The sequence below is a fragment of the Microcebus murinus genome, chromosome 32, assembly GCF_040939455.1.
Source record: "Microcebus murinus isolate Inina chromosome 32, M.murinus_Inina_mat1.0, whole genome shotgun sequence".
Lineage (NCBI taxonomy): Eukaryota > Metazoa > Chordata > Mammalia > Primates > Cheirogaleidae > Microcebus > Microcebus murinus.
In genome coordinates, this window is record NC_134135.1 from 3,024,796 (window position 1) to 3,032,787 (window position 7,992).

The window sequence follows — 7,992 nt, forward strand, 5'->3', positions numbered from 1 at the left end:
TGAAACTTAGTACCTTTCCACCAACATCTCCCCATTCCCTCCTTCCCCCATGCCAACCCCCCAACCTCTGGTCACCCCTGCCCTACCCTCTGCTTAGATGAGTTTCGCTTTTTAAAACAGGACGTGAATCTGGACCCATGAATCTGGGTTCTGCATGCTGAGGTCTCCCTCTAGGGGGCCGTGGTGGAAAAAATGCATTTATTCTACAAGGAGATAAAGACATTCGCCATTCTTCACTCGGCAACTATTTGGTGACTATGTACGATGGTCCTAGGCACAGGGGAAGCGGCAGCGCCTGAGACAGATAGGGTCTCCTGAAGATCACACACTCTGGGGAGAGAACAGGCGACGAGCAGGCCCAGGCGTGAAGAAGATGCTCCCAGATATAAAAGGTGGATAAGTGAGGCCGTGGGGGAGGGGAAGGGGGGTGCCACTTCAGGCTGACCAGGCAGGCAGGGCCACCTGAGGTGGCAACTTCTTGCTTTCTTTTTATTTATTTATTTATTTATTTTTTGATACAGAGTCTCCCTTTGTTGCCCGGGCTAAAGTGAGTGCCCTGGCATCAGCCCAGCTCACAGCAACCTCAAACTCCTGGGCTTAAGCAATCCTCCTGCCTCAGCCTCCCGAGTAGCTGGGACTACAGGCATGCGCCACCATGCCCGGCTAATTTTTTATATATATATTAGTTGGCCAATTAATTTCTTTCTATTTATAGTAGAGACAGGGTCTCACTCTTGCTCAGGGTGGTTTCGAACTCCTGACCTTGAGCGATCCGCCCACCTCGGCCTCCCCAAGTGCTAGGATTACAGGCGTGAGCCACTGCGCCCAGCCTTTGCTTTCTTGACATAATACATTTTGCTTACCCAATTAGCCATGCTTTTTTTTTTTTTCAATTTCACAAATTAAAATTCTATCTATTCAGGGCATACGTGATATTTTGAGACGTGTATACATTGTGGAATGGCTAAATCAAGCTACTTAAAATACGCGTTGCCTCACGTACCTGTCTTTGTGTGCACGTGTGGTGAGAACACTTACAATCTACTGTCAGTGATTTTCAAGAACTCAATGACTTATTAACTGTGGTCACCCTGCTGTGCGTGGCTCTCAGAACTTCCCCTCCTGGTGTTACAGCTCTTTGAGAATTTCTCTAGCAGGTTTTCCCCATCCCCGCTGGAAGACCCCACCACCACTGCCACCAAAAAAAAGAAACATGCCCCTCCTGCCTATCTGAAATGTTGTTCCCTTTGACCAACGTCTCCCCTTCCCCATTCAGCCCCAGCCCACCAGCCTCTGGTAACGCCATTGGCCTGTCTACTTCAATGGGTTCAGTCTTTTTAGATTCCATCTATAAGTGAGATCTTGCGGTATTTGTCTTTGTGTCCGGCTTATTTCACTTAACATAATGTCCTCCAGGTGTGCCCACATTGTTCCAAATGACAGGATTTCCTTCTCTTTTTTCTGAGACAGAGTCTCACTGTGTTGTCCAGGCTAGAGTGCCGTGGCGTCAGCCTAGCTCACAGCAACCTCCGCCATGCCCAGCTAATTTTTTTCTATATATTTTTAGTTGGCCGATTATTTTCTATTTTTAGTAAATATGGGGTCTCGCTCTTGCTGAGGCTGGTTTCGAACTCCTGACCTTGAGCGATCCTCCCGCCTCGGCCTCCCAGAGTGCTAGAATTACAGGCGTGAGCTGCCACGCCTGGCCAGGATTTCCTTCTTTTTAAAGGCCGACTAGTATTCCATTGTATGTAGACACCACATTTTTTTTTTTTACCCATTTGTCTGTTGAGGGGCACTTGGGCTGATTCCACGCCTTGGCTATTGTCAACAGTGCCGCAGTGAACATGGGGGTGCGGATATCTCCTCCCCATACTGATTTCATTTCCTTTGGATGGATACCCAGCAGTGGGATTGCTGGATCATATGGTAGTTCTATTTTTAATTTTTTAAGGAAGCTGAGGTGGTAACATTTAAGCTGAGAACTGAAGATTGAGGAGGAGGAGGGGCCCGCTAAGATCCTAAGGACGCCTGGACATCCCGGCCAGGAGAGCCAGGGAAGGGCCCTGCGTGGCGGGACTCTACAGTGTGGGAAAGAGCCCGGCTCATGCGGGGTCAGAGAGGGGAGGATGGGCCTGGCGGCAGGACACGGAGCTGCCAGGCTGGCTAGCTCGCAGGAGCTGGATCATGGAAGGCATTTTGGGATGCGATAAAGACTCTGGCTTTTGTTCAAAGTGGAAAGGGAAGCAATTAGAGGCTTTTTAAATGGAAATGACATAATCTGGGTTCTGTTTTTCAAATGAATCTTGCTGGGTGGAGGAAGGATAGCAGAAGCTGAGCGTGAAGACAGGAAGTTAAGTGAGGAGGCCACAGCTGACAGGGCTGCTCTGGAAAGACGCTGGTGGCCCCCATGGGTGGAGGCAGGGAGGATGGAGGTGAGCTGGCCTTCACTCTGTGCCCTGTTACAGGCACTGAGATAGAGACGTGAATAAAATAAAGTCCCTGCCAGGCGAGGTGGCTCACGCCTGTAATCCTAGCGCTCTGGGAGGCTGAGGTGGGCGGATTGCTCGAGGTCAGGAGTTTGAAACCAGCCTGAGCAAGAGTGAGACCCGTCTCTACTATAAATAGAAAGAAATTAATTGGCCAACTAATATATATAGAAAAAATTAGCCGGGCATGGTGGCGCATGCCTGTAGTCCCAGCTACTTGGGAGGCTGAGGCAGGAGGATCACTTGAGCCCAGGAGTTTGAGGTTGCTGTGAGCTAGACTAATGCCATGGCACTCACTCTAGTCTGGGCAACAAAGTGAGACTCTGTCTCAAAATAAATAAATAAAGTCCCTGTCCTCACAGCGTTCCTATACTCTTAGGAAGATACATTTGAACACGTACACAGATCACATGACGTCATGTTCAAGGGTCAGTTGTATATACATACATGCAAGGAACTACAGTCTTGTTGGTGGGTGTTAGTATTAAGGGGAGCCCCTAAAATTCATATTTTGAAACTTAATCTTCAATGCAATAGTATTAGGAGGTGACGCCTTTGGGGAGATGATTAGATCATGAGGGTAGAGCCCCCATGGATGTGATTAGTGGCCTTATCAAAGAGACCCCAGAGAGCTAGCTAGTCCCTTCCACCATGTAAGGACACAGCAAGAAGTCCCCACCTATGAAGAATGGGCCCTCACCAGACACTAAATCTACCAGAGCCTTGATCTTGGACCTCCCAGTCTCCAGAACTGTGATAAATAAACTCTTGTTGTCTCTAGCAGCCCAAACGGACTAAGACAGGAAGATTATAGACTTACACTGTGAAGGACAAATCCATTTGGGATTTACATTCCCTCATGCTTAGTGTTCTTCAGCTGTGACGCAAACCGCTGCCTGTACAGAGGCCACCTGGGCCCCTCTGCATTGCCCACGTGGGACCTGAGAGGAAGAGGAACCAACACAAACGTGTTGCCTACGCAGACTGCTGCACTGTGAGTAATAAAATCCTTTGTTTTAGGCCAGGTGCAGTAGCTCATGCCTGTAATCCTAGCACTCTTGGAGGCCGAGGCGGGAGGATCGCTCCAGGTCAGTAGTTCGAAACCAGCCTGAGCGAGAGCGAGACCCTGTCTCTACTAAAAATAGAAAGAAATTAATTGGCCAACTAAAAATATATGGAAAAAATTAGCCGGGCATGGTGGTGCATGCCTGAAATCACAGCTACTTGGGAGGCTGAGGCAGGAGGATCGCTTGAGCCCAGGAGTTTGAGGTTGCTGTGAGCTAGGCTGACGCCATGGCACTCACTCTAGCCTGGGCAACAAAGCGAAACTCTGTCTCAAAAAAAAAAAAAGTCGCTATGGCGGGGGCAGGCAGAGACTGCCTTGGTGAGGAAGAAGGGCTCGAGTGAGACGCTTCTGGAAGGCCAGTGAGTACATCCAGAAGATCTGGACTAAGGGATTCTGGGAGGCAGATGAATTCGTTTGGGAGTTTGGCTTCCCACACTTGGAGCGGTTGCTCATCCACGAGTCATGGTTAATAGGACGATGACAAACAGGGTTAATTGTGTTCGTTTCTGTCCACCTCCACTAAACGTGGAGTTCCAGCCAGATAAGGGCTAAAGAGTTTTCATCCTCTGTCCTCGGAGCCTAACAGAGAGCTCGGGACACGGTCAGGACGAGGAAAGGGAGGGTTGAGAGATTAGATGGTAATGACTAGAAATCGTTATTGTTTTCAGCTATTCCAATTTGGGGAGTTTGTGACTTGGCAACAGGTAGGAGTGTTCTTGGGTGGGTTGCTTCACCTCTCTACTTCCTCATTTATAGACGGAAAGTGACAATGACATACGCCGCAGAGGGCTACTGGATGATGAAATGATTGAATGCATGTAACAGGCTTAGATCATTGCCTAACACGTAGTAAATGCTCAGTAGGCCGGGCGCGGTGGCTCACGCCTGTAATCCTAGCACTCTGGGAGGCAGAGGCAGGAGGATCGCTCAAGGTCAGGAGTTCGAAACCAGCCTGAGCAAGAGTGAGACCCCCGTCTCTATTATAAATAGAAAGAAATTAATTGGCCATCTGATATATATAGAAAAAATTAGCTGGGCATGGTGGTGCATGCCTGTAGTCCCAGCTACTTGGGAGGCTGAGGCAGGAGGATCGCTTGAGCCCAGGAGTTTGAGGTTGCTGTGAGCGAGGCTGACGCCAGGGCACTCACTCTAGCCTGGGCAATTAAGCGAGACTCTGTCTCAAAAAAAAAAAAAAGAAAAAAGAAATGCTCAGTAAATGTTAGCTGTGTGATTATTCAGGCTTGCTGCATGCGAGACCTGCCAGGCAAGGACAGTCTCCAACATAAGTATATTTCTAGCTGTCATCTCAGGGCTCATTAATTCTGCAAAAATAAGAAATAAGGACAATAAGCACTATCTTTGAACAAAATTGTAATTGAAACCTGAGGCCCCAAGTTTTAACTTGCAGTTAATGAGAAAACCTTAGGGCGAACATTTTAAAGGTAATAATTACTGAAATTTCTCAAAATTTGGCAGAAGACAAATTTACAATTCAAGAATGTCAGCAAAGAAAAAGCTGTATAAATGCAAATAAAACCGCACCTAGACATACTGTAGTCCAACTACTGAAGAAACCAAAAATTTAAAAATCTTGAAAGCAAGCCAGGCAAGATAATACATTATCTACCAGGAACAACAATTTATTTCTGACTTCTCATGAGAAGCAATACAGTTCCTGGGACAATATCTTTCAAGTCCTAAAAAGGTAAAAAAAAAAAAAAAAAAAATCCAGAATTCTAGATCCAGCAAAATATTCTTCAAGACTAATGGTAAAATAAAGACATTTCAAATAAATAGAATTTGACACCATTATACCTGCACTACAAAAAATGTTAAAGGAAATTCTTCACACTGAAAGAAAATGAAGGCCCGGCGAGGTGGCTCAAGCCTGTAATCCTAGCACTCTGGGAGGCCCAGGTGGGTGGATCATTTGAACTCAGGAGTTCGAGACCAGCCTGAGCAAGAGTGAGATGCTGTCTCTACCAAAAATACAAAGAAGTTAATTGGACAGCTAAAAATATATATAGAAAAAATTAGCCGGGTATCGTGTTACATGCCTGTAGTCCCAGCTACTCGGGAGGCTGAGGCAGGAGGATTGCTTGAGCCCAGGAGACTGAGGTTGCTGTGAGCAAGGCTGATGCCACGGCACTCTAGCCTGAGAAACAGAGTGAAACTCTGTGTCAAAAAAAGAAAGAAAATGATTCTAGGTGATAACTTAGATCTTGAAGAAGAAATGAAAAGCATTGAAAATGGTCTGTTTTTTTCCTATTAATGTCTTTAAAGTACTATTCCATACATGAAATACCATTTAAATACTTAGGAAAAATAAGCAATTAATTTAATTACTAGATAATAATACCATTTCATATATTACAGGTTGATCATCCCTAATCCCAAAATCTGAAATCCAAAATGCTCTGAAGTCCAATATTTTTAAGCACAAACATGACACCACAAAGGGGAAATTCCACACAAAATTACTTAACACAAGCTTTGTTTCATGCATGAAATTACTCAAAATATTGTATAAAATTACCTTCAGGCTATGTGTGTAAGTTGCATAGGAAACGTAAATGGATTTCATGTTTAGACTTGGGTTCTATCCCTAAGATATCGCAGCTACTCAGGAGGCTGAGGCAGGAGGATCGCTTGAGCCAGGAGTTTGAGGTTGCTGTGAGCTATGATGACATCACTGCACCCTACCCCTGGCAATGGAGCTAGACCCTGTCTCAAAAAAAAAAAAAAAAATTAGTGTGAGCACTGGGTTAGTCATTAGTCTTTTTTCTTTTCTTTTCTTTTTTTTTGAGATAGAGTCTCACTTTGTTGCCCAGGCTAGAGTGAGTGCCGTGGCGTCAGCCTAGCTCACAGCAACCTCAAACTCCTGGGCTCAAGCAATCCTCCTGCTTCAGCCTCCCAAGTAGCTGGGACTACAGGCATGCGCCACCATCCCCGACTAATTTTTTCTATATATATTAGTTGGCCAATTAATTTGTTTCTATTTTTAGTAGAGACGGGGTCTCGCTCTTGCTCAGGCTGGTTTCGAACTCCTGACCTCGAGCAATCCTCCTGCCTCGGCCTCCCAGAGTGCTAGGATTACAGGCGTGAGCCACCGCGCCCGGCCCAGTCATTAGTCTTTGTGTACATAGTTAAGAAAAAGGTTAGCAAATATGATGTTTATATACCAAATGTCCTGAAATGAGGGTCAGATATGTATTTATTCCATAACTTGCCATTATAGAAGACCATATTTTTTTAACATTTAGAGGTTTGTTTTAATAATTCCAAGGATTATGAACTTGAATGCTTGCAACTATGATAGTTATGGACTGCTATGTTTATTAGAATTATTTTATGAAAAAGCCTTCTGATTAAAAGCTGTAAGCTATGTTTGTAAAAAGGAAGGTGAGTTTGCTGAACACATTTATGGTAATTAACTACTGGCTGTGATTTAGCTGATATAGTTTTTTTTTAAACATCAAAACCTCTGAAAATTTTAATAACAGCAAATCAATACTTTAAAAAAAAAACAAACCTTGTGGCCAGGTGCAGTAGCTCACGCCTATAATCCTAGCTCTCTGGGAGGCCAAGGCGGGCGGATCTTTGGGCTCAGGAGTTTGAGACCAACCTGAGCAAGAGCAAGACCTCATCTCTACTATAAATAAAAAGAAATTAATTGGCCAACTAAAAATATATAGAAAAAAATTAGCTGGGCATGGTGGCACATGCCTGTCGTCCCAGCTACTCGGGAGGCTGAGGCGGGAGGATCGCTTGAGCCCAGGAATTTGAGGTTGCTGTGAGCTAGGCTGACGCCACGGCACTCTAGCCCGGGCAACAAAGTGAGACTCTGTCTTAAAAACAAAACAAAACAAAAACCTTGTTATTCTAACATAGGAGACCAACTTTAAAAAAAAAAAATTTTTATGAGTTTATTTGTAATATCAAAGGTCAATCTTTGGAGAGATTAATCCCTTTTAATTATAGTCAACTTGATCACATGGAAAATTTCTTTCATAAATTCCCTTAGCTGATGTAGTTTTAAGTATCTCCACCTGCATAGAAGACTACATAGATTATTTTAGAATTTGGAACAAATATAAAGTCATTCCTCCTTGCAAAGTTATTCTATGCATAAAATAAATAAAGAACCCTAGCAGATTAAGTTTAGAACTGTGATTCTCAAGTGGGGACAGTTTTGCCCATTGTTTTAAAATATAGGTTGTCAAGGACAGTACACATAACCTAAACATTCGTGCCCCCATAATATGCTGAAATAAAAAAATTTTAAAAATAATAAAATAAAATATAGGTTGTATTATTCTTTAATTATTGTGAGGCCAACAGGTCAGGAGACCATTACCATTGATAAGGTAGTTTGTTATACTCATGGGCCCCAAGAGGAGGAGGCACACCATGCCAAGGTGGGGGTGGGCTGGGCTG

General features: G+C 44.5%; 1 non-coding gene across 1 annotated transcript; it reads left to right on the forward strand.

Moving 5' to 3' along the window:
- Nucleotides 1-1,123: 1,123 nt before the first annotated feature.
- Nucleotides 1,124-1,186, forward strand: LOC142865777 (U7 small nuclear RNA). The gene has a single exon (XR_012915905.1). It is a non-coding gene; the product is annotated as a U7 small nuclear RNA (small nuclear RNA).
- Nucleotides 1,187-7,992: the final 6,806 nt, after the last annotated feature.